Genomic DNA, 26742 nt, shown 5'->3' on the forward strand with positions numbered 1-26742 from the left:
GAGTATGTTTATAGGTAGGGGAAGATTGGTGTCTGAGTCCAGCAGCATGAATTCTGCCCAGGGGACAATATATAGAAAGACATGTGTGTCCAGGATCTGCAAGAAGTCAGAATGTTGCTAAACATGGAGAAAAAGGCCCAGGCAGTGGTCAGGGATGGGGCTGAAGACAGAGGCAGGGTCTTGGATGCCAAGTCAAAGAATTTGGGCTTTATTCTATATATGCCAGGTGTGGGGAGAAAATGAGTTCAATTTTGAACTGTTGAGTTTAAGATTCCTATGAAATATTCAGATAGGGATGCTCAGTTGCCAAGTGGGTGTAGGGAGCTGGGCGATAGCATTTTGAGTCATCAGTATAAATGGGTGACTAATCCCTAGGAGTGGGGAGATCACACAGGGAGAGGTGATACAAGGTGTTTCTCAAAGTGAGTTCCTTGGGTCACCTGCTTCAAAACTCCAGAGGGGTTTTCTAAAAATACAGATTCCTCAGGGGGAACCTCAAGCCTACTGATAATCTCTGGGGTAGTGCCTGGGAATCTGCATCTTAAATTCACTCACTAAGGGACACAGTTACAGAAGGGAAGTTCAACAGCCACTGGTCTGGGGCAGCCACTGGTCTGAGAAGAGGCTGTGTTAGGTGTCAACCCAGAGCCTTGACATCTTGGACATGAATCACTAATTTCCAAGCTTCTTGTTAAGTCAGAGGAGTGAGGTCATAAGCCTCCTTCAGCTGGGGCTCTCATAACTTACAGCTCATGTGTGTGTGCTGAGTCATTCAATTGTGTCCCACTCTTTTGTGATCCTATGGACTGTAGCCCATCAGACTCCTCTGTCCATGGGATTTTCTGAGTGAGAATACTGGAGTGGGTTGTCATTCTTCCTGACCCAGAGATCAAACCCTCATCTCCTACATTGCAGGTGGAGTTTTTTTCTTTTTTACTGCTGAGCCACCAGGGAAGCCCGCAACTTATAGCTCACAGCATCTTCGTTTGTATAAGGAAGAATTTAATTTTGTAATTTCCAGATAGTTTTATTTTTTAGTCTATTTGTAGATTTTTAAAAACTCTTCAGCAGCCTCAAAGTGTAATTTTTTGTTTTTAAAAAAGGATCTTTTGTCACAAAAGCCTGAGGACTTTCACTGTACATGTGAGATAAATTTGAATTTTTAAAGAATTCCTTTTGAAACATGGCAGTATCTTCAGCTCACATCCCATTCGCTATAGATGATACACTTCATCAACACTCAGAAATTGCCGATTTGCTTATCTTTTCTTGAGGAGACATATACTGCCTGACTAATTTGTCTGGTTGATTTAGATGTTTCAATAGAAGGCAGAACAACAACAAAAAGTAAGATTTATTTTTAATATTCTTGAATTTCCTTGTGTTCTTTCGACCCTGTTTTGTTGATTCTAAACTCCTGAATGTTATGTGTGCTAAGTCACTTCAGTCTTGCCGACTATTTGCCACCCCATGAACTGTAACCTTAGTCCACAAGGCTCCTCTGTCCATGGGATTTCTTAGGCAAGGATACTGGAGTGGCTTGCCATGTCCTCCTCCAGGGGATCTTCTTGACCCAGAGATCAAACCTGCATCTCTTATGTCTCCTTCATTGGCAGGCAGGTTCTTTTTTTTTTTTTAATTTATTTATTTTAGTTGGAGGCTAATTACTTTACAATACTGTAGTGGTTTTTGCCATACATTGATATGAATCAGCCACGGGTTTACATGTGTTCCCCATCCTGAACCCCCCTCCCACCTCCCTTCCCATCCTATCCCTCTGGGTCATCCCATTGCACCAGCCCTGAGCAGTTGTCTCATGCATCGAACCTGGAATGGTGTTCTGTTTCACATATGATAATATACATGTTTCAGTGCTATTCTCTCAGACCGTCCCACCCTCACCTTCTCCCACAGAGTCCAAAAGACCGTTCTATGCATCTGTGTCTCTTTTTCTGTCTCGCATATAGGGTTATTGTTACCATCTTTCAAATTCCGTATATATGCATTAGTATACTGTATTGATGTTTTTCTTTCTGGCTCACTTCACTCTGTATGATGGGCTCCAGTTTCATCCACCTCATTAGAACTGATTCAAATGTATTCTTTTTAATGGCTGAGTAATATTCCATTGTGTATATGTACCACAGCTTTCTTATCCATTCGTCTGCTGATGGACATCTAGGTTGCTTCCATGTCCTGGCTATTGTAAACAGTGCTGCGATGAACATTGGGGTACACGTGTCTCTTTCAATTTTGGTTTCCTCGGTGTGTATGCCCAGCAGTGGGATTGCTGGGTCATATGGCAGTTCTATTTCCAGTTTTTTAAGGAATCTCCACACTGTTCTCCATAGTGGCTGTACTAGTTTGCATTCCCACCAACGGTGTAAGAGGGTTCCCTTTTCTCCACACCCTCTCAGGCAGGTTCTTTACCACTAGCGCCACCTGGAAAGCCCAGGTGTTATATCCTGTTGTAAATAACCACTGAGAGGGGAAGGTGGTGGGCGGCAGGGAGAGGTCAGAGTTCTTTCCTCCGGAAAGCACATTGGTGAATAACAAGGTACATCACGAGTCACCTGAGTCTGAACTTTGAGCAAAGCCAAGGCCATGCCTGGGGACAGCCCAGGAGATCACGGACTACATCGGCTCAAGAGGACATTAGGCGTGAGACTGACTCTGCCCACCCTGTCTACTCACCCCCGTTGTCCTCTGCTGCACCCCGTTTCCCTTCCCCCACATTCTTAACCTTTTTCCTTCCATGAACTCCCTGGACAGTCTGGTGGAGCCTAGGGACAGGCTTCTTAGAGAAATGCTTTAAGATGCATTTAGAAAGATACATAAGGTTACAAAAAAATCTAATCACATTGAGATACTTACCAAATGTATGTTTCTTTATTGATTAAAGACATTGAATAACAAAATCTAACTGCAGGCCCAATAGTTACAAAATTTAATGAATATGAAAAATAATTCAAGATACCCATAGCAACTGTCAATACAATATAACAATACCTGTGACTTCCATTGGTAACATATCACAGGTTCTGCAGTTACTCCTGTGGTTAGCTGCCTTTAGTCAGATTTGAAGATTCAAGGTTCATGAAAATAAAGAAGTCATTTCTTTTTCCCTTGTAAGTTCACAGATCTCCTGAATTCTATCCATGAATCCTTCATGGATACAGAACTCCAGGATAAGAATCCCTGCCCTTATTCTATTCTACTATCTTTCTGCATAGTACTTATTATTTCCTAACATATTACTTACTTATTTTTAAGTTCATTTTTGATCATCTGATTCCCCTTATTAAAATGTAAGCTCCACAAAGTCTGGAGTCTTTGTCTCTTTTGTTTGCTGATGTGTCGTGAAAATCTAGAACAGTGTCTGGAACATCCTAGAGAACCGTAAATACTAGGGGAGTGAGAGAGGCCAGAGATACTAACTCAGTCTAGGTAGGAAGCATGGACTTCTCTTGACTTCTCTCTGACTTCCCTTCCTCCTCTCCTTCTCCATTTTCTATCCTCTTTCTTTATCTTTACAGTCTCTCTCTCCTTTCCTTTCTCTTTTATTAGCCTCTTTTTATTTCTCTCTCATTGAACAGGTATGTACGGTCGCCCTCCATATCCAGGGTTCTTCATTCTCAGATTTGACCAACCTCAGTTAGTAATTTCTAAGGAGAAGACTCTACTATCAATCTATCACTTGAGGCTCCCCAGACTTTCGTATACATGGGAGATCCTGAATCCCACCCCTACCATGGAAACGGAAGGATGACCATACTGACAATGCAACTGTGACAAGGCAGACCCAGGCATTGGGCTCCTAGAGCTCATCGCTTCTGGCTAAGGATGTGGCCTTGTGTGTGTGTGTGTTCAGTCATGTCTGATTCTGTGACCCCATCATGGACTGTAGCCCGCCAGGCTCCTCTGTCCATGGGATTCTCCAGGCCAGAATACTAGAGTGGGTTGCCATTCCCTCTACCAGGGGACCTTCCCAACCCAGGGAAAGAACTGGCATCTCCTGAATTTTAGGCAGATTCTTTACCACTGAGTCATCAGGGAAGCCCAAGGATGTGGCTTTTAGGCTAGTCCAAGTTCAATGTCTGCCTCTACATCCTACCTGTGGTCCAACCTTGGGCAAATCTCTTCATCTGTCTGTGACTTTGTTTCTTTTCCATCATTTATTCATTCATCAGTCAATCATTAGAGGGCTTACCCACCATGCACCTGGTCCTGTACTGGGTATTTGCTGTCTAGTGGGGAGAGAGATGAGTATACACACAACAGTATAATGTGATTAATGCTCTGATGGACAAAGGGCCCATGTGTAGGAGAGTAACTCATGAAATTCTGAGGCCCATGAAATTTAGTCTTAGAGCCATAGTCAAGGATGAACCAGTGACTCCAAGTGAGATATATATATATATTGCATTTCTGGAACAACACTAAGGTGGATTCAAACTCACAGTGCTTGACAAGAATAATTAAATCTCCTTTTAATTTACCCTCAGATTTTTCTTCCCCCAAGCACCTCAGGATTTTGTTGTGTGGATGGACTTAAACCTTTGCCTTCCTTTTGGGGTTGAAGGAAGAAGCCAGGCAGAAATTACATGGCTGTCAATTTCAGGATTCTCTTTGGTTCAGCTCATTTCAGTTCAGTCACTCAGTTGTGTTCAGCTCTTTGCGACTCCGTGGACTCCAGGCCTCCCTGTCCATCACCAACTCCCGGAGCCTACTACACGTCCATTGCATCAGTGATGCCATCCAACCATCTCATCCTCTGTCACCCCCTTCTCCTCCCACCTTCAATCTTTCTCAGCATCAGGGTCTTTTCCAATGAGTCGGTTCTTCACATCAGGTTGCCAAAGTATTGGAATTTCAGCTTCAGCATCAATCCTTCCAATGCATATTCAGGACTGATTTCCTTTAGGATGGACTGGTTGGATCTCCTTGCAGTCTCTTTTATAGATAACAAAAAAGAGAGGGTTGTGGATGCCCCCCTTAGGGCTAATTTTGCCCAAACATCCCAGGGAAGTGATATGTAAGCCAAATACTGAAGAATGAAGAGAGCAGGGCAGAGTTCCTGGTAGTGTGGGGGTCTGGGGAATGAGAGCTCATGGCCCTTAACTGGGGGAATTCACTCTGCCTGGAGCATAGAGGATGAATAAGAGGCTGGCAAGAGGAAGGGTGATGGGGAAGGTGGAATGGAGGGAGATGGGAGGGGGCAGTGGGCCAAGTCATGCATGGCCTTATAAACCTCATCAAAGCATTGGGATGTATCAAGAGATAACAGAAAGTTAGAGGGTGACAAGATCAGGGTTTTTAAAAGTCCTTATTGACTGCAGAGTGGGAATAGATCAGAGGCCATAAGATTAGGAGGCAGAGGATGAGTGAGACCTGGGCCATGGTGGTGGTGACAGCAGAAATGACTGGCTTCAAGAGACATTCCAGGGATTTCCCTAGTAGTCTAGTGGCTAAGATTCTGCACTCCCAATGCAGGGGCCTGGGTCTGATCCCTGGTCAGGGAGCTAGATTCCACAGGCTGCAACTAAAGATCCCACAAGCCTCAACTAAGACCCAGCACAGCAAAATAATTTCTTTTTTTTTTTTTTTTAGAAAAAGAGAGAGACATTCCAAAGTTGGAATCTATAGACCTTAATGACTAGCAGCATATGGGGTGGGGGTGGAGGGAATATTACCTGTTAAATTGTGTCTCCCACCAAAAACAGACATGTTGAAGTCCTAGCCCTCAACACCTCAGAATGGGACCTTACTTGGAAGCTGGGCCATTACAGATGTAATTAGTTAAATCAAGATGAGGTGGTGGTGCAGCAGTGTGAGTGCTACTCCAAAAGAACTGATGTTCTTATGAGAAGACAGCCATGTGAAGGCAGAGACACTGGGAGGAAGCCCTGTGAAGATGGCAAGTTGGAGGGATGCACCCACGAGCCAAGGAGTGCCAAGGGCTGCCGGAGCATCCTTGGAAGGGGCGAGGGTGGATCTCCCTCCAGGTTTCAGAGGGAGCATGGCCTGTAGACACTGATGTCAGACTTTGTGCCTCAAGAACTGTGAGACAATACATTTCTGGTGTTTAAGCCACGGAGTGTGTGGTGCTTGATTATACCAGCTAAAGGAAATGAATACTAGAGGCCAGAGTGGTGAACATATGCTACTCTGAACTTCGATTTTATAACAATTACAGAGCAAGAGGTGCTGGAAAATGTGAACACAGACTAAAAGGGAAATGCTCAAAGGCTTCATATGGATTCAGAAATGCCTGGAGACCCACAGCTGCTGCTGAAATTCAGCCTCCTCACTCCATGGGTTTGTCTGGTGGTTTAGATGTGGTTTGTTGTTGCTCAGTCATATCTGACTCTTCGCGACCCTGTGTGGACTGTAGCCCGCCAGGCTCCTCTGTCCATGGGATTCCCTAGGCAAGAATGCTTGAGTGGGTTGCCATTTCCTTCTCCAGAGGATCTTCCTGACCCAGGGATTGAACCCATGTCTCCTGCATTGGCAGGGGGATTCTTTGCCGCTGAGCCACCAGGGAAGCCCTTAGATGCAGTGGTGTGTGTAAAATTGCTTTGTACACAGAAAGTGCTCTGGGAGTGTTAAAAACTTTGTCTTTATTTTTAATTAAATAAAAACACAAAGCGGTGTGTTGGAGTTGTCCACATAAATAGTTCCCACCCACAGGCCTGGTGACATAATTCATGGAGCCCAGTGCATGTTGAAAATGTGAGCCTCTGGTCCAGAAATTATTGAGAATTTCCAGACTGTCAGAAGAGCATCAGGTCAAGCACACTATCCTGTGTACCTGCCCTTGGGAGGGGGGAGCTAGACCAACAGGGAGGCATTAGAATGCTGAACTGTGCCCAGAAAATCACAGGATCTGACTGGAGGGACGAGGGGAGGCAGAGAGGAAAGGCTCAGGACTGGGAATGGAGGGATGAAAGTTGCGTGTTGAATGGAGACTGCCCAGCTCAACAGAGGACAGAGGTTCAGTGAGAATGAATGCAAAATACTTGTAGACAGCTAGATTGGACCTATACTGCGGACGGCCTTTAGTACCAAGCAAGGATGTTCAACTCTGTATTTTTATCAGCAAGGGAGAAGCCCTGAATATTTTTGAGCAAGAGTCCAAGCTGGTAGGGAGTGAAAAATGGAAAGGGAAGTTGGAAACAAAAGCTATAAGGTTTTGAGTTCAGATCAATCCCACTTTGTAAACTATAGCCAAAAGAAGACTTAATCCCTCTCCCAGCTCTGTATGCATGACACCCGCCTATTTGCTGAATCACATCCTTGGTGTGATGGTGTATCATTTCAACCGGGTTTAGCACATACCCTCACTCCAAGATATACCTGTTCACTTTTTGGTCTGTTTTGTAATAATTGGAGAAGTTACAGAAGATGCCTATACATTTGCTGCTGCTGCTCTTTAGTCACTAAGTCAGGTCTGACTTTTGTGACCCCATGGACTGTAGCCTGCCAGGCTCCTCTGTTCATGGGATTTCCCAGGCAAGAATACAGGAGTGGGTTGTCATTTCCTTCTCCAGAGGATCTTCCTGATCCAGGGATTGAACCCTTGTCTCCTGCTTGGCAGGCTGACTCTTTACCACTGAGCCACCAAGGAGGCTACAGCTATACATTTAGTATCTCTTTATTAATAAAATTTACAACCCCGTGATCTTTTTACAATGGTCTCAGATCATTGTATCCTGAGAGAGAATTTTCTTCTAGAGTATTTTGAGGTCTAGTTCTAGGTCAATTCTTCCTTCAACCCCCTTGCTGCTTTGTCATCTGAGGACTTCCCTGATAGCTCAGTTGGTAAAGAATCCGCCTGCAATGCAGTTGACCCTGGTTTGATTCCTGGGTTGGGAAGATCTACTGAAGAAGGGATAGGCTACCCACTCCAGTATTCTGGCCTGAAGAATTCCATGGACTGTATAGTCCATGGGGTTGCAAAGATGCAACTGAGCGACTTTGACTTTGTCATCTGAACAATACAGTTAGTTAGGCCCATGGGTAAAATGCCAAAGCATCTGTTTATATGTTCCATCATCTCTTCCTCATCATCAAATGTACCCACCTCTCTACAATAACGGCCCTTTATCTCACATACCTGTGGCCACGTGGCAATCATTCTAGCCCAAAAGGCTGCATCAGGATCTCAGGCTTTCTAAATAATTTGTCTTAGCTATAGAGCCAGTGGAGCTCTAGTTTAAAATGCAGGGGCCAAAAGCATCCTTTGGGTTTCATGCTTGAAAGGAGTATTCAAATGTCCCTTATTTCAACCACTACCTTTAACAGTATGATTTTTTGACAATGGGAACAGCTTGTGCCTGTGTGCGTGCTAAGTTGCTTCAGTCATGTTCAACTCTTTGTGATCCTATGGACTGTAACCCACCAGCCTCCTCTGTCCATGGGATTCTCCAGGCAAGAATGCTGGAGTGGGTTGCCATGCCCTCCTCCAGGAGAGCTACCTGACCCAGGGATCAAACCTGCATCTCTTGTATCTTGTGGTTTCTTTACCACAACCGCCACCTGGGAAGCCCAGGAACAGCTCAAGTCCTGCTAGTTTCCTTTCATCCTCTTTTCTTTTTCCTCCACAACTGTTTTCTATTCACCTTTTATCCTACCTTTAAAGCAAGAAAAACTGAAACAATTATTTGGTAAATCTCCCCTCCTGTCAAGACAACAAAACCTATACCGCATGAGCGATCAGGCAAGAGCAATTGGCAAGAAAACAATGCTTGAAAAGAGAAATGATTCCTTAAACTCCTGGAGGAAAGAAATCAAGTTTGCACTGGGATCAAACTAAATTAAGTTACATGGTAGTAAGGAAAAATGTTAATGTCAGACCATTTTCTCCCTTGCTCCTATGTATTCAGTCTTATGGTAATTAAGGTAGGAGGTTTAGGTCTCCACATGAACTTTGTATGACTTAGTGGGTGTAATCATGATGGCACTGTTGATTGATACAGGTTCTAGATTTTATGTCTGCTTATTCATAAATCAAACAAACAAAAAGAAACCCTAACAGATACAGTGGAAGCCATGGCCCCAGTTATGTAACACGGCTGATGTAACAGATCAAAAGCTATAACAGCCTAACACGATGGCAGCTGACTTCTCATAGCAGTCCAGAGTCAGTGTTTAGCGGGTGGCCTTCCGAGCAGTGATGCAGGGACTCAGGCTTCCTCCACTGGTGTGTGGGACCTTGGGGTCCTTGGCTTCCAGCTGAGAAACAAGAGAGAATGGGGGTTCCCAGTGGGAGGTTTCCATGGGTGAGGCCTAGGCGTGATGTTCCTCTCTTCTGTCCTCACTCCAAGAGATGCAACTCAGTCTTGTGGCTTCCTCTAACCACATGGGGACTAGGAAACATGGGTCTGTGGGAGTGTCCAGGAGCAGGAATGCAGATTATAGGAAACCTCACAGTCCTTGAACCACCAAAGGTCTGGTTCTGCACCAGGTCATGTTCAAAGAAATAGAGGTCAGTTTCAAGAAATAATCACAATAAAAAAGTTAAATTTAAACCCTGGCTGCTGCCACTCAAGAAAACATCAAAAAAGAATCGTATTCTTAATGCACAAACTCTGTAAGTCTTCTTCTCTCGACATTTGTGTGTGTCCCGTACTCATGGCCACAACCCAAAGTCCTCACCTCCCTACTCCAAGCTCCTAAATCTCTTTGCAGCTTAGATTGCTTGGACTTTTTCCTCCCTTTCACCCTAGCTGTGCCTCACTTAACCCTCTGAGCTTCAATTTCCCCATGTGTGAAATGAAAAACTTGAACAAGATGACTTTCATGTATTCAACACTCAACGAATATTTATTTAAGTGCCCACTGGGCTAGGCCAGCTCAAACATCCTCAGACACTATGAAAAGGGCAAAATGCTTAAATCAGGGACTTTGTCCCATGGTGAATGAGAATTCACACCCCATAGGTTTTATCAGCTTTTTGTGTAATGAGGAGACAGATTTTTCTGATAAAAAATAAGGTCCTTATCTTTGTGTCATTAAGAAATGGTCAACAAAATTCACTGCAATTTATGAAAAACAGAAGCTACCATTTCTTTAAAAAAGGCATTCACTTTGGGGAATCCAGTTTCTACAGGTGAAAATATGAATATGTAACAATATAGGCACTGGAGTGTTTGAAACCTTATTGCTGAATACTTTATTGTTCTTGTCATGGTCAAAGACTAGACTTTGATCTGAAGAAGGACCCTGGGCATTATCTACCCAAAGCAGGAGACATGATGTAGCTAAAAATAATGGATTTGAATTATATTCATTGGTGAATTAAGTAAGTTTCAGAGTAAGTTGCCTCATGTCAGCCCACATTTGTAAAAAGAACTTGAAAACTCCCGACTGTGCTGTGTGTGTCTTTGTGTGATCCTGGCAAAGGGTGCCGAAAGCTGCTTACCCCAGTCATTCTACTTCTGTCAGGACAAGGGTCAGGCCTGGAGATGTAAGAAGATTAACTTTTCCTTTGCACATCTTTGGAGTTTGTTTTGTTTTTCCCTTTTTTCCTTTTCTCGAAATGATTGCATGCATGTGTGCATGCTCGGTTTCTTGGTTTTGTCTGACTCTTTTTGATCCCATGGAAGGTAGCCCGCCATCCACCTCTGTCCATGGAATTCTCCAGGCAAGAACACTGGAGTGGGATGCCATTTCCTCCTCCAGGAGATCTTCCTCAACCCAGGGATGGTACCTGGGTCTCTTGTGTCTCCTGCATTGGCAGGCAGATTCTTTACCACTGAGCCAATGATTGCATACTTTGGAATTAAAAGAATTTTAAGTATGATTTAAAGATACTAGAAAAATGATACAGATGAACCTATTTGCAGGGCAGGAATAGAGATGCAGCAGTCGAGAATGGACATGTGGACACAGTGGGGGAAGGGAGGGAAGGATGAATCGGGAGACTGCGATTGACGTATATACACCACCGTGTGTAAAATAGATAGCTCGTGGCAACCTGCTGTACAGCGCAGGGAGCTCAGCTCAGTGCTCTGTGGTGACCTAGATGGGTGGGATGAGGTTGGGGTTGGGAGGGAGGCTCAAGAGAGATGGGATATATGTATACATATAGCTGATTCACTTCACTGTACAGCAGAAACTGACACAACATTGCAAGGCACCTATACTCCAATTTTAAAGGGGAAAATAAAAGTGAAAGTGTTAGTCGCTCAGACGTGTCCGACTCTTTGCCAGCCCATAGACTGGGGTTTGCCAGGCTCTTCTGTCCTTGGAATTCTCCAGACAAGAAGACTGGAGTGGGTTGCCATTCTCTCCTACAGGGGATCTTCCTGACCCAGGGATGGAACCCCGGTCTCCTGCATTGCAGGCGAATTTTTTACCATCTGAGCCACCAGGGAAGCCCCTTTCAAGTGTGAGGGGGGATAAAGATACTAAACATAAACAAAGATGCATTTTTTTTTCTTTTCTAAAAAAATTTATTTATTCATTTTTGGCTGCGCTGGGTCTTCGTTGCTGCACATGCGCTTTCTCTAGTTACAGTGAGCCAAGGCTTCTCTTTGTTGCAGGGCTTCTAGTTGCAGTGGCCTTTCTTATTGCAGAGCATAGGCTCTAGGCTCGACGGTTTCAGTCATTGCGGCACATGGGGTCAGCAGTTGGGGTCTAGAGTGTGGGCTCAGGACTTGTGGCATGGAGGCTTTGTTGCTCCTTGGCATGTGGGATCTTTCTGGACCCAGGATAGAACCTGTGTCCCCTGCGTTGGCAGGCAAATTCTCAACCACTAGACCACCAGAGAAGCCCCCAAAGATGCATTTTATGATGACATGTAAACGGGTGGTAGTTTTCATGAAATCTAGAAAAAAGTGACGAGGAAGAATGTGTCTCTGTGTCTCCACGCTGTAACATTCTATCCCCTGGGAAAGCACTTTCCAAAGCAGGACTTGTGTGTGTATCAGGTTATGCTGTTCCCCACAGTAAGTGCCCTGGAGACTCTGCCTCCATGCCTGGCAAGCTCTTTCCCCTTTAGAAACGCAGTTTATCAGTTTTGTGTCTATCAGAAGTGAAAATGAAAGCTGCTCAATCACGTCCGACTCTCTGTGACCCCATGGACTACACAGTCCATGGAATTCTCCAGGCCAGAATACTGGAGTGGGTGGCCTTTCCCTTCTCCAGGGGATCTTCCCAACCCAGGGATCGAACCCAGGTCTCCTGCATTGCAGGTGGATTCTTTACCAGCTGAGCCACGAGGGAAGCCCAAGAATACTGGAGGGGGTAGCCTATCCCTTCTCCAGGGTATCTTCCTGACCCAGGGATAGAACCGGCGTCTCCTTCATTGCAGGTGGATTCTTTACCCACTGAGCTATCTGGGAAGCCCAGGGCAGAAGGGAATAGGACCAAATACTTGGCCTGTAGATCCCTCGCTCTCATATACTGGTGCTGTGATTTGGGGGAAAAAACAAAGCCAGTCTGTGGTTTGGTTAGAGTGAATCAACTCATCAGATCCTGATGACTCTTGGGTAAAATGAGAACAAACAAAAATAGACTTATCAAAACCACAAGGCTGAGATCTGGACCCCGGCCCTGCAAGATTTGGTGGAGACGCAATCGCTCTGAGGCAAAGAGCCAATCAGCCTGACTCATGATCTGTTTGGTGGTTGTCTTCTGGCCTGTTTTATCACCCACTCTCTTGTCTTTATTCTCTCTGCAGTTCCCAGAGGTTGAAGATGCTGTCTTTTAGGTCAATTTGCTAGAAAACTTTGGGCTTCCCAGGATGTACTAGTGGTGAAGAACGCACCTGCCGATGTAAAAGACTCAAGAGACACAGGTTTGATCCCTGGATTGGGAAGATCCCCTGGAGGAGGGCATCGCAACTCACTCCAGTATTCAAATTAAAACATTCATAGCCATGTAGGTGGTTGTGCTTCAGGAATTCCACGAAGCAAAGTTGGTTAGCTGGGATGTGGAACAGTGAGAAGGGTCAGGCACCTTGTCTACTCAGACAGTCGTAGGAGCTGAGCTTGCTCTGAGCCAGGCCTTTGTCTACTAGGTCAAGTCTGCTGTGAAGGATGAATGAGGGAGGAGAGAAAGGATTACTCTCACTCCTTTCCTCCAAAAGAGATGTCTTGAAAAATGCACTTTTTAAGTTATAAGCACCACTTGGTATTATTTGAGGTTCAGACAGGGGCTTCCCAGGTGGTGCTAGTGGTAAAGAACCTGCCTGCCAATTCAGGAGATGTAAGAGATGCAGTTTCAATCCCTGGGTCAGGTAGCTCCCCTGGAGGAGGGCAAGGCAACCCACTCCAGTATTCTTGCCCGGAGAATCCCATGGACAGAGGAGGCTGGCGGGCTACAGTCCACAGGGTCATAGAGTCGGACATGACTAAAGCGACTTAGCACACACGCATGAAGTTCAGATAAGAGACCATTAGTAGGAAACAAGGCAAAATGGCAATGGAAGAGAGGAGTGATGTGTGTTTGATGTGACATCATCTGACCTACACCAAGAAGAGTAATGTGGGCTATTTGTCTATAGCCTGCCAAATTCATGGCTAACTAGGATCACCAGCTCTACACATGCAATCGAATGGTTATCTATCAGGTGAATGGCATAAAACTTCATGAGGAAGAAAAATAGTGTAAAACATCTCTGCAGGTATCCCATTTGTCACAGGTACATTTTAAAAGTATTTATTGAATGTCTACTATGTGCCAGACATTGTTTTAGCAGATGGCATCCATCAGTGAACACCTCTCACAATCTTGTAGTGCTAGGCAGAAGAGAAACCCAGAAGAAACGAACAAACAAATAATATCCAGGCAGTATGTGATACTGGCCAAATGAAAGATGCATATTATAAATTCTATTGACTTTTAGGGGATGGAAAGATCACAGTCTGCTGAAATAGTCAAGAAAAGCTTAAATTTTGAGCCAGACATTTAGGGATGGATTTGATTTAGAAAAGCAGAGAAGAAAAGGAAACATATTTCACGTGAGTTGGGGCAGCATAATAGCAGGAACATTTACAAAGTGCTCTCCAGTTTGCAGAGCATTTTCTCATCCATGCTATAGAGTGGAAAATGAGCAAAGTGTTTCAGAGCCAAGAGCTGAGATGAAGCTGACTTAACAGAAGGGAACCATCCCTCCTTTCTCCTCCACCCTTCCTTCCAGGTCAGGGTTCATGGTTTCACACGGACTTGCTAATCTAGAGCTCTTCTACAGGAGAATTTCTCCCCACAGACATGGCAAAGGGAACCAGGAAGCTATATTCTTCTGGGTATCACTCATGAGTGTGCGTGTGTGTGTGTGTGTGTGTAGTTCATACAACGCAAACTAACAGTTGGCATGGGGCACTGTATTTGGGATGAATAAGACATTTTGCAGCTTATAATTTCAAATTAAGTGACTGCTGGACCTTGAAGGACTTCTCTTTCTTAGCCAACCTTGCTTCTCATCCCTTCCCAGTTCAGATCTATTCTTCCTCCCTATTTCACAGCCCCACCTGACTTTCCCCCTTCTACTCTTGCTATGTGCTGCTTGCTCCACCAAACCAGACCCTACCATCACCCTTCAGTTTTCAGGTCAAGCCCTACCACTGTCACTAGCTCCTCTCCATCTGTTTGTGTCATAGTGATTGTTTGCACCCTCCTCATCTCTGCGATGGTTCTTACTATTAGGTGGAGGTGTAACATATCCTTTTGAAACTCTGATGAATGCTTTGGACCCTGGACACATATATGCAAAAAAAATGTGTCTAACTTCAAGAGACTCATGTTTCCTTGAGAACTTCACTCTCATAGCACACATTTCTTTGGTGCAAACTGTATACTTCAATGCTTTCAAATATACTTCTATATTATTTTGTCTAACATATATTTTAATGTCATAATTAGAACTAACCCTGAAAATAAAGCAATTTTAGAATTTTTGGTAGCCTTCTTAGAATTAAGTAGAATATAGAGTACATGGGAGGTATATAATAATAGAAAAAAAGAATGAATAAACAAACTGTGGTACATCCGTACAATGGAATATCATTCAGTGATGAAAACAAATGAGCTATGAAACCACAGAAAGATGTGCAAGAACTTTAAATGCGTATTGCCAAATGAAAGAAGCCAGTCTGAAAAGGCCACATGCTATGTAATACCGACTATGACATTCTTGAGTAGGCAAGCCCGTGGAGACGTTAAAAAGATCATTGGTTTCCAGAGATCCCACGGGGAAGGCAGAACAACAAAGAAAATCACAGGGGATCTGGGGGACAATGAAACTATTCTCTCTGACCCTGTAATGGTGGGTATATGTCACTGCACATTTGTCAAGCCCACAGAATATAGAACACCAAGAGTGAACTCCAGTGTGAACTGTGGACTTTAGGCAATAACATATCAATATTGGCTTATCAATTGTACAAATGTACTATACTAAGGTTTGTAGTTGTTCTTCAGTCACTAAGTTGTGTCCAGCTCTTTTGTGACCTCCGGGAACTATAGCCTGCCAGGTTGCTCTGTCCATGCAATTTGCCAGACAAAAATACTGGAGTGGAGAATCTTAACCACTGGATTGCCAAGGAAGTGCAATGATTCAACATTTAATACACATTTCAACGTGAAAAATCCCATTAGCATGTAATTAGTGAGTCAGACACAAACGGAGAGAAGGCGTACCAAGACATGGTAGTTACTTAAAAGAGTTCTTTTTGGTTTGTGTCTATATTCCTAACAGAAGCTTTGAGGAAAAGCCATATCTCTCTGGAATAAAATGAGTATTTGGGGCCACAGAATATCAGTTTAGTGAGTAAAGGGCCAATTCAGAGTCTTGTTCTCAACTTTGAAGGAACATAGTTAGAGGTGACTGACCCAGGAAACTTCTACCCCGAGGTTATTTATGCCTGAATTGATTACTCTGAGGTCAGCCAAGGATTTTGGCCACAGTATTAGCCATTTGCCCCACACTGATGCTTACATAATATCATCTTGTTTTGTTTTTTAAAAGCCTGAATTGATGGAGTGACCATTCCAAAGTCCTAGTATTCGGTTCATCTTAACAAGTAAAGCTAATTATGCAGTGATTCAGCTGGTTGGGTGGAAAGCCATCCATTATGAGACGAGAAAAAAGGAAAGCTTTCCCTCTACTCAACCATCCTTTTCTATCCCAAACAAATCTCCCAACTCTTTTACCTTCCTGTTTGCTTTTTGGCTTTGGGGTGAAGAGAGGAAAAGAGAGAAGCATTAAGTAAAGGATCAGCAAATGAAGGTTCCCAGATGGTCTGTGGGTCACTCTGCTGTCCCGAGTCCACTCACACAGGACACAGTGGATGCAATATTCAAGCTTCCCAAGGAGAGCCACGCTGCCCTCTCAGTGACTTTTGACCTCAACCACTGTTCTGGCCATGCAAAGTATTAATTTGATTCTGTTTATTATCTTCTTCAATAATTATAAAAATAATGTTTTCCAGATAAAACAAAGACACTGCTTGCTTCGACTCTTCTCCCCAATGATTCGTGATACGCATTCAAGGTGCAGAGCCTGGGGGTCGCCATTGTATACACATAATAAATCTTAATTTATCTGGAATCCAGGCAGTCATGAAGCTTGGATGACAAGGATTTTTCTTTCTTTCTTTTTTTAACAGACAGAAGTCAGGGAGGGCAGTCATTGCTCAGACAAGTGTTGTTCTGAATCTCTGAGCTCTGTAGGGGAGAAGTTGGGTGAGCAGGCGAACTGAGACAGAAGACAAGTGAGCCGGAGGGAAAGAAAGAAGTTGTTGAAGCAGGAAGAGAAAAAGGCATTTAAGGGAAGGAAGATAAGACACGGAAGCTAGGAGGGGAGAAGGGGATTGTCAGCAGGGGAGACAGGGGAGACTGAGTGGGTGGAGCAAGTGTTTGCTGTGCTGTGAGCAGAGGCAGCCAGGTATATTGCTCTGCAAACCACATTATTAGCTGCCTGCCATATGGCTTCTGAGATAGGTGGGGAAAGCAAAGACAGAAAATAAAATGTTAGTCAGTTGTGCTAATACTGAAAAAGAATGTGTAAATTTTGAGAAGGGAGAGGACAGGAGCCCTCTAAGGGGGAGATCAGTGTCTTTGTACATTTCATCGAGGTTCAAAGAGGACATTTTCCCAAACCATGTTAGTTCTATCTCAAAGTTTCAAATCAACCATAACTCATGTTCTTAATGGTGCCCCCGAAGCATGGTAAGCACCTAAAGGAAACTTCCGAATTTTCAGAGATTAGCTATGTTGAGCATGGTTTGACTAGCAAATGCAGATTGAATGTTAGGTGAATGTTGGTGTTTTCACATTTTTGGAAGATTGTGAATCCACATGTGAGAGAGAAAATCACCCTCAGTTACCTAGCATGCAGTCCATCTGGCAACCAGTTTGGACATCACATCTGATGCCGTTAACTGTATTTATTGGCTGATGGACATTTCCGTCTGGGAGCCCTGTCATCATTTTAAAACATTATTGGAAATTGCCTCATCTCTCCACCTGTCTTTTTCTGGAACATTGGCATCATTCATCTTTCATCTCACCTTTGATTCTCTTTTCTTTATCTCCAAGGGCTGCCAACTATTTCTTCCAAATTTCTCAGTCCCTCCTCAACATCCTCACTGCCCTGAATTATGCCCCGGTGGGCTTCCCTGGTAGCTCAGCTGGTAAAGAATCTGCATGCAATGCAGGAGACTCCGGTTCAACTCCTGGCTCAGGAAGATCCCCTGAAGAAAGGATAGACTACCCACTCCAGTATTCTTGGACTTCCCTGGTAGCTCAGCTGGTAAAGAATCTGCTTGCAATGTGGGAGACCTGGGTTCGATCCCTGGGTTGGGAAGATCCCCTGGAGGAGGGAGGCTACCTACTCCAGTATTTCTGGCCTGGAGAATCCCATGGACTGTATAGAGTGGAAAGTGAAAGTGTTAGTCACTCAGTTGTGTCCGACTCTTGGACTGTAGCCCACCTGGCTCCTCTGTCCATGGGATTCTCCAGCTAAGAATACTGGAGTGGGTTGCCATTTCCTTCTCCAGGGGATATGGGGTCACAAAGAGTGGGACACGATGGAGTGACTTTCGATTTCATTTTCCTTACTTACTGGCCTGCCTCGCCACTCTTTTTATTCATGACACGCTCATCCTAGAACAACTTTCTCAACATTGCTTTCATCCGGATCCGATCTCAGAGCCCGGAAGGTCTCCGCATTGCCCTGGCAGCCAGCCTTAGCCTGCCCTGCCTGACTTATTATCAAGTCTTATCTGTTCATTTCTGGGCACTCTCCAACCACATCTCTTCTAGTGGGGAGCAAGTTTTCACACCAGAAACTTGCAGATCATCCTGTACTCCTCCCTCTCTTTTGATTATCCACCACCAAGTTCTGTGGGCTTCTCTGGTGGCTCAGCAGTAAAGAGTCCACCTGCAATGCAGGAGACGCAGGTTTGCTCCCTGGGTGGGGAAGGTTGCCTGGAGAAGGAAATAGTAACCCACTCCAGTATTCTTGCCTGGAGATAAATGTGCCAGTCTGGCGGTACTAGCTCACCCGTGCCTTCTCACTGCACTTCAGATAAAAATTCAAAACCCTGCTGTCACCTCCAAGGTCCTGCATGACTGCCTCCCTGCCTCCTTCCCCCAGACCTCACGTCGCCTGATCACACTGGCCTCACCGCGCTGTCCCACCTCACCCAGGGTCTCCGCCCACTGCTCATTTGGACCACCCCTCTCTCTGCTTGAACGGCAGGTGCCCTCTCCCCTCTGGGCTCTTGGCTTCAATATCACATCTTCAGGGAAGACTTTTGGGGCCTCCCTAAGGACTGTCATTCCTCCTTTCCACCATTACTCTTATTGCCATTATTCATTTCCTCCAAATGTTTCATCCTAATTTGCAGTTATTTTGTTTATTTGCATGTTGTCTGTCTGCCCTCTGGACTCTATAAGTTCCAAGAGGGTCTAGACCATGTCTGTCTTGTTGACCATCATTTCCTCAGCTTCAGCACAATGCTCAACATATTAGGTTTGCATCAATTTAATACACTAGCTGTTGTAATACTATTTCACTGTTTATGTTATTATGAATTTGTATATTATTATGTATTCTTATTATTAAATTTTTACTTATGTTTCTTCACAATTCCAGACTTTGTGGATGGAATATCCTCTCTTCTAGTTAGAGATGTCTGTGCCTTTTTCTACCTCTCCTTGTCTCCTCTGGTACATTCTCCCATGGGCATTCTTACTATCCTAAATTTTCAGTCTTTTCCCATCGACTGTTTAACTTTGTGTTTCACCTTAAAAAACTCTCATATGACTCAATCACACCTTTCTTCTTCTTTTTATACAAACCTGAATAGGAATAGACTATGCATGCATGCTAAGTCGCTTCAGTCATGTCCAGCTCTTTGCAACCCTATAGACTATAACCTGCCAGGCTTCTGTGCCCAGGGAATTCTCCAGGCAAGAATACTGGAGTGGGTAGCCATGCCCTCCTCCAGGGGATCTTCCTGCCTCAGGGAGCAAACCCATGTCTCTCAGCGTCCTGTGTTAGCAGGCCAGTACTTTATCACTAGCACCACCTGGGAAGCCCAGGAATAGTCTATACCCAACTCTATTTCCTCACTCTCATTTATTTCTTCCCTGTATTCAGCATCTTCCTATCAAGTGTTTTTAATTCAGTTCAGTTCAGTCACTCAGTTGTGTCCGACTCTTTGCAACCCCATGAACTGCAGCACGCCAGGCCTCCCTGTCCATCACCAACTCCCGGAGTCCACAGTCCAACTCTCACATCCATATATGACTACTGGAAAAACCATTGCCTTGACTAGACGAACCTTTGTTGACAAAGTAATGTCTCTGATTTTTAATATGCTGTCTAGGTTGGTCATAACTTTCCTTCCAAGGAGTAAGTGTCTTTTAATTTCATGGCTGCAATCACCATCTGCAGTGATTTTGGAGCCCCCAAAAATAAAGTCAGCCACCGTTTCCACTGTTTCCCCATCTATTTGCCATGAAATGATGGGACTGGATGCCATGATCTTAGTGTTCTGAATGTTGAGCTGTAAGCCAACTTTTTCACTCTCCTCTTTCACTTTCATCAAGAGGCTCTTTAGTTCTTCTTCACTTTCTGCCACAAGGGTGGTGTCATCTGCATATCTGAGGTTGTTGATATTTCTCCCGGCAATCTTGATTCCAGCTTGTGCTTCATCCAGCCTAGCGTTTCTCATGATGTACTCTGCATATAAGTTAAATAAGCAGGGTGACAATATATAGCCGTGACGCACTCCTTTACCTATTTGGAACCAGTCTGTTGTTCCATGTCCAGTTCTAACTGTTGCTTCCTGACCTGCATACAGGTTTCTCAAGAGGCAGGTCAGGTGGTCTGGTATTCCCATCTCTTTCAGAATTTTCCACAGTTTTTAATTACTTCAAATTAATTTCAGAAGCACTTTTTAGAAAATTTTGAAAATAATCCCACTGGCATTTTACTTAGGATCACATTAACTTTAGTTAGCTTTGTTAGTTTGAGGGGAATTAATATCTCTGTAATATGGAATTCCTTCTAATCAAGGACCCAATACATTTTTCCATTCATGTATTTTTAAATTAAATGATGTTTTCTTTGTGTTGGTCCTTTCATATTATTGCTAAATTTCCCGTCAATATTCAACAGTTTCAATAGAGTATGTCTAATCTTGGACTCTTCTTATTAATTTTGCCTGACACATAATGAGCTTTGATCAATGATTGTAGGTCTTGCTTCAACTTAAAAAGATTTTCTTTTCTAATAGCCTTATATTATCATATATTATCCTTATAATATTATTAAAAAACTAGACTTCTGTTGTTTATCTTCTACTTTCAGACCTGGTTTCAGATAATTTTGACCTGTTTGTCCTTTTCTCTATGTGAAATAAAGCCCCAAGCTAGTCTTTCTTTTCATGGCTTGAATTTTATTTTGTGTCAGTTCTAATCATAGTTTATGCTAAATTCCTTCAAAATTCCACTGTCATTAAGTGCTTTCTTTCATTATTTTCTTAATTCTGACAACTTCCTTATATCACAATGTTGACTCATCTCATTTTTTACCATTTATTTCATGGAGCCTGTAATTTTTATTTTGCCTTCTAACAAATGTAGCTTAAATTTACTTCTGTTTTCTATGGTAGTTTTTTTCTTTTAATATGTAATTTTAACATTTCTTGAGTGTTGTGTTTATCTTCATGATACAGGATTATTTCACAGGTCACGTGTTTTTTTTATTTTCCTCTTCATTTGTTCTGAGTGAAGAAAGATCTGTCTTGACTTAACATTCACGCCAGGTCTCTCCCTCCTTCTTCCTTTTCTCTCTCTCTCCTTCCTCTTGAAACCCTCTTCTTGACCTTCTCTCTTGCTTCCTTCTCAAAAGAGAGTCTCTGAATGTGAGTCTCTGAAGAAGCACCTTGCTTCTCCCCTTTGCTCCTTCCTCCGCCCACTGTTCTTTCCACTCTAGACACTCCCCTTGGCAGCCTCACATGCCCTAAAGTTTTCACTACTGTCCCTACACAGATGGTGTCCAGCCCAGGTCCCCAGCCCAGCTGCCTTTGCAGCTTCCTTTAAGCAGCCAGTTGTCTGCTGGATAGTCTCTCCCGGTACTCATGGACCAAACACCAAAAATTCAGTGCCCTGGGCTCACAGAATATGCCTTCCCCACAGTGAGCGAGTCCATCTAGCCTGGCAGGTGTCCCTGACCTCTAGTTCGGCCACTCTCCAGGCAGGTGATGCTCCCCGCTTCTGTGAGGAAGATCACCCCTCCTAAACCTCCTTGAAGTCTCAGGCCCCAGCTCCTCAAGGCGGCTGCAAGTTCACACGGGGTCTGGCCTCCTATGCCTTGCTGCCGCTGGGTTCTCTCCCCAGCTCTCCGCACAGCCTGGAGGCCCACTTTTATTTTCTGTGGTCTTGTCCTCACCCACTGTTAAATGACCTTCTGGGGAGGAAATAATCCCTGATCTGTAGCCCTTGTGTCTTTTCTGGTATAAACATGGCCATCATAGCCAATTTCAGATGAACCTGATGTGAGTGAATGTGGAACTGGGAAGAGTAGCCACCATTAGACAATATTTCCATCACACACATATTAATACAATAGCCCTAAAAACCCTCGAGGCATAGATAATAGTAAAATGTAATGCAGTAATTAGGAAGTAATACATTTTCAGTATTTGTTATCTTTGCTTTTCATATTATCTAATTGTAAATGAATACAATTCAATTGTTAATAATGACCATGTTTTACAACCAGCTTGCAAGATTCCTAAATATTTAATGATCATTCCTAGTGAACTGATTTGAACCAGCTCCAGGGCACCACTGACCCCTTCCCCAGAGTTCCCTCCTCCCCACTGACATCCGGTCAATACGTGTTCTTTTAGGGGTCAGTGCTGCTTAGGGAGGGAAACCTGAGTCTAATTTGTCTCAACCATTGTTCTTACCACGTTGAGTCTATTTATACACCTATCTCTCCTCCTATTCCACGAGCTTCTTGAAGGCAGAGGCTGTGCCTTTGTAATCCTAGTACAATGCCTGGTACAAAGTGGACACTCAGTAAACTGTTGTTCAAAGAATGGATGATGCCTTCCCTGTTGGTACCATCCTTTCCTCATCCATATCCCTTCCCATCCACTACAGGAAGGGCCTTTGGCTACACGATGGTACAGTGTTCTGGCTCTCAATGAAAACAATGCTTGCTGATTGGATTAACTGACCAAGTAGACTAGAACATTTACAGGTGAGAATAGTTTACCCACATACATTAGAGGTAGGAAAGGATGTACTCTCCTAACAAGTCTCCAGACATGGGGCTCCCATGCCTATCACAGCTCATGACTATAGGATGCAAATTCATCATTCGTGGGAAAGTGGCCATTCAAAGCACTTGTACACATTTAATGTCCTGCAGCCTTTGAAGCTCAGACCTAGTCTTTTTTATGGAATGAAAATTGACATTCTAAAGCATCATTCTGACTGATAAAAAAAAAAAAACAGACCACAGGGCTCCCCTGCTGGCTCAATAGTAACGAATCTGCCTGCCAATGCAGGAAACAGGGGTTCAATCCCAGATCAGGGAAGATCCCAGAGTTGTGGAGCAATTAAGCCCATATGCCACAACTCTTGAGCCTATGCTCTAGAGCCTGGGAGCCACAACTATGGAACCCATGTGCCACAACTACTGAAGCCCACATACCCTAGAGCCTGTGCTCTGCAATAAGAGAAGCCACTGCAATGAGAAGCCCAAGCACTGCAATTAGAGTAGCCACCACTTGCCGCAGCTAGAGAAAAGCCCTTGCAGCAGTGAAGATCCAGCACAGCCAAAAAATAAATAAATAAAATTTCAAAAAAAAAGGAAATCAGACCAGTCCACCGGGAAGACAGAACAGTGACTGAGCATTTTTGCATAACAAATACTGTATTAGCCACGGGGATGGATCAATGGAAAAGGAATCTGGAAATGTCCTGTGATGTTTTTTCAGTTCTTCAACTGAATGCTTGTCATTTTAATCACATAGACTCTAATTTTTCAGCATTTTCAGAGTCACTCACATTTTTTGTAGCTGGTGAACCAGATAGACTATGATCTAGAGTGACATATCTGTAGATGTGAAGGGGTAGGAGTGCATTTTCTAGAATTGTTATTTCATACTTCACTAGGATGATGTGTTTATACAAGGAATCTTTCTGTTTTCCAAGAAGATTCAACTGTTCCATTAAGCAGCAGCAAAAGCAAGAGTCACTTCTCTCTCACAGATTTCAATCTTAGCAAGATTTATATTTCACAAATAAATATTTAAAAGCAAATCATAACAGAGTGACAACCAACATTATCACACATACCCAAACTACGCCAGTTAGTCTGGGTCCACTTCTCCTAGGAATTAGGTGTTTTTGAAACCTACGTCGATTTCACTGTCAGCTGAAAGAAAAGTTTATGTGTCTTTATGGCTCTATCTAGACACACACACACACACGCACACATACATGTCTGAAAAGCAAAATCAGAAGACTGAGGTTGCTCTGCTTTAACTCATTCAAGTAAGCAGAATTTGAAAGAACTTGCTTTTTTGATTTGATTCAGCCTAAACAATTGATGGGAAAAGGCAATGGCACCCCACTCCAGTACTCTTGCCTGGAAACTCCCATGGATGGAGGAGCCTGGTAGGCTGCAGTCCATGGGGTTGCTAAGAGTTGGACACGACTGAGCAACTTCACTTTCACTTTTCACTTTCATGCATTGGAGAAGGAAATGGCAACCCACTCCAGTGTTCTTGCCTGGAGAATCCCAGGAACGGGGGAGCCTGGTGGGCTGCTGTCTATGGGGTCACACAGAGTCGGACACGACTGAAGTGACTTAGCAGCAGCAGCAGCAGCAAACAATTGATGTGTCTTGATATCGCCTTTTATCAACCCTGAATATTCATTGGAAGGACTGATGCTGAAGCTCCAGTACTTTCGCCACCTGATTCAAAGAGCCTACTCGTTGGAAAAGATTGAGGGCAGGGAAAGATTGAGGGCAGGGAAAGATTGAGGGCAGGAGGAGAAGGGGGTGACAGAGGATGAGATGGTTAAATGGCATTCACGTGGACATGAATTTGAGCAAACTCCAGGAGATAGTGAAGGATGGGGAAGCCTGGCATGCTGCAGTTCATGGGGTCAAAAAGAGTTGGACTCAACTTAGCGACTGAACAACAATATCTCCTTTTATAGGGGACATTATATCTTACCTATGAGGGGCACAAATCTATATATACTCTGCACATACAGTCATTCTTTGTCACCTTGGATAATGGGTCCCCTCTGTGCTGAACAGATAGTTCCCAAGAGTCTAAGGTTCATGAGCAAAGGTGTGTTGTGGGTGACAGTGGTGCCTCTTCCAGCTGGATGTATCAAAAGAGCTGTGCCCACAGTTCATCTGGCAGCCAAGTGAGTTCATTGGAAGCAGACAGAATGGCATGGGTGGGCTGTTTTGCTTGTCTTTAGAAAGATCGATATCTTTGGAGGATTGAATCTCTCTGATCCAGATGATTCTAGACTAGAAATGATTCCCTGGCATGACTGAGGCTCTTAAAAAGGGATGCTATGGCACTCACTTCTAGGAGAAAGATCTAGACTTGGTCTGCAGACTCAAGAACTAACTGTTAGAAGAAAAAAATAAGGGAAGGAAGAAAAAAGGAAAAGGACTTTTTCACTCTGACAAGAACCTCAGGAGTAGTAGTTAACCCTGAAGATGGAAATAGCAAATGACCTTTGGTGAGGGATATTCTCTGAGCATTTCAAGCAGGATTGACTGCTTTATAATACTTCACAAGTCATGGAAAGTTCCCTTATCGCGGATGAGAAATATCCCCTTTAAAATGAGCAAAGCCTTAAATTAGTCCATACAACAGTGTCTGGCCAGGTGGAATATTTCAATCCTGCATTCCCAGGCCTGTACCCTTTAGAGCAATTGCGTTTCATAAATTAAGAGGAATGTGCCTGGAGCAGGTGTTGAGACATGGAAACGGTCATAAATCTGGCACTCAAGGGCTTCTAGCCCCCCAAATCAAGGCTCTCAAACACTGGCCTTGGCACAACTGGAATTCCTGCCATAGGGCAGTCTCACACAGGTGGAAATTCAGCATCTTATGTATATTTCTGATCATCATCCTTGAAAAGCTGTTGTGTATAGAAATGTTAAAAGAGCTTTCTTTTTCCATTACACCATAAAAGGTTAGATGGAACCTCTTTCCAAAGCAAAGATAAAGTAGGTTGAAATGTTCTACACTCTGTGGCCAAGGCTGAATTCCTACTGAGCAAATAATGCATGAGCGCAGGGAGGTGATATTGACCCCACATGGTCGGCGTGAACTTCTCAGAGAGACTCAGATGGAACTAACACCTTCTCCCATGAACTTATGCAGCCCAAGTCAAAAGTTTTCCCTGAAGTTTTTCTTTTCCATTACAAAAGTAATACATATCCCAGCTAGATTTTTTAAGAACTCCAGACGAACGTAAGGAAGAAAATTTCCCTTGCTTTCTCTTTGCCAAAACATGTCTTTTGCCCTGTCTTGCATTTTGTGGATTGGGTCTCAAGAAAGACAGAACTATTCCTAGAGATGGATTTCAAAATGAGTAGGAGGGTCAGGAAAGGAGGAGCGGAGGTAGAATATAACATTTCTCCACATTTCTGTTTCCTTTCTTGGAGGAAAGGATGGAGATCTTCAATGTTCCTGCACGAATAACGCGGCACTCGACCAGCTTCCCATGAAAACTCGAAGGCCAGGACATGATGTTCAGACATCTCCCAACATTGGGCCAATGATGTCCTTTCGCCCACCTTGGAGGCATCTTATTTTCCCCCTCTAGTGTAAGTCATTTCATGCCACCTCAGGACTGGCTGCCCAGAAAAAACACTGCTAGTGAAGGGGCTGAGGAAAACTTACTACCCACTGGGCTGTTTATAGCTTCTGGAAAAGTGTTCGAGATAAAAGAATGTCAGCGTTCCTTAGGTTTGTCCAAATGTTTAGCTATTTTGCATCCTTCTTCTTTTGAATAATAACACCATTACAGACTTATGAACTATGTCCCCAGACCCTGGATTGAGTCGCCAGATCCCATCATAACTATTTCTCTCTAATTATGTAAATTGAAGCCAAAGCCATCTTACCAGTGTCAGGAACCCTAGAACTCAAACTCTATGGATTTTTCCAGATCTTCTTTATAACTGTGTTGTTTAGTTGCTAAGTCATGTCCGACTCTTTTCTGACC

At 43.8% G+C, this 26742-nt stretch overlaps 1 long non-coding RNA gene across 1 annotated transcript; it reads left to right on the forward strand.

Moving 5' to 3' along the window:
* Positions 1–834: 834 nt before the first annotated feature.
* LOC145523240 (uncharacterized) lies at positions 835–26482 on the forward strand. Its single transcript, XR_014066446.1, has 4 exons — positions 835–915; positions 1315–1347; positions 12686–12802; positions 26185–26482. It is a non-coding gene; the product is annotated as an uncharacterized LOC145523240 (long non-coding RNA).
* The last annotated feature ends 260 nt before the right edge of the window (positions 26483–26742 follow it).

The sequence above is a fragment of the Giraffa tippelskirchi genome, chromosome 10 (assembly GCF_054371585.1).
Source record: "Giraffa tippelskirchi isolate mGirTip1 chromosome 10, T2T-mGirTip1v1.2.pri, whole genome shotgun sequence".
Lineage (NCBI taxonomy): Eukaryota > Metazoa > Chordata > Mammalia > Artiodactyla > Giraffidae > Giraffa > Giraffa tippelskirchi.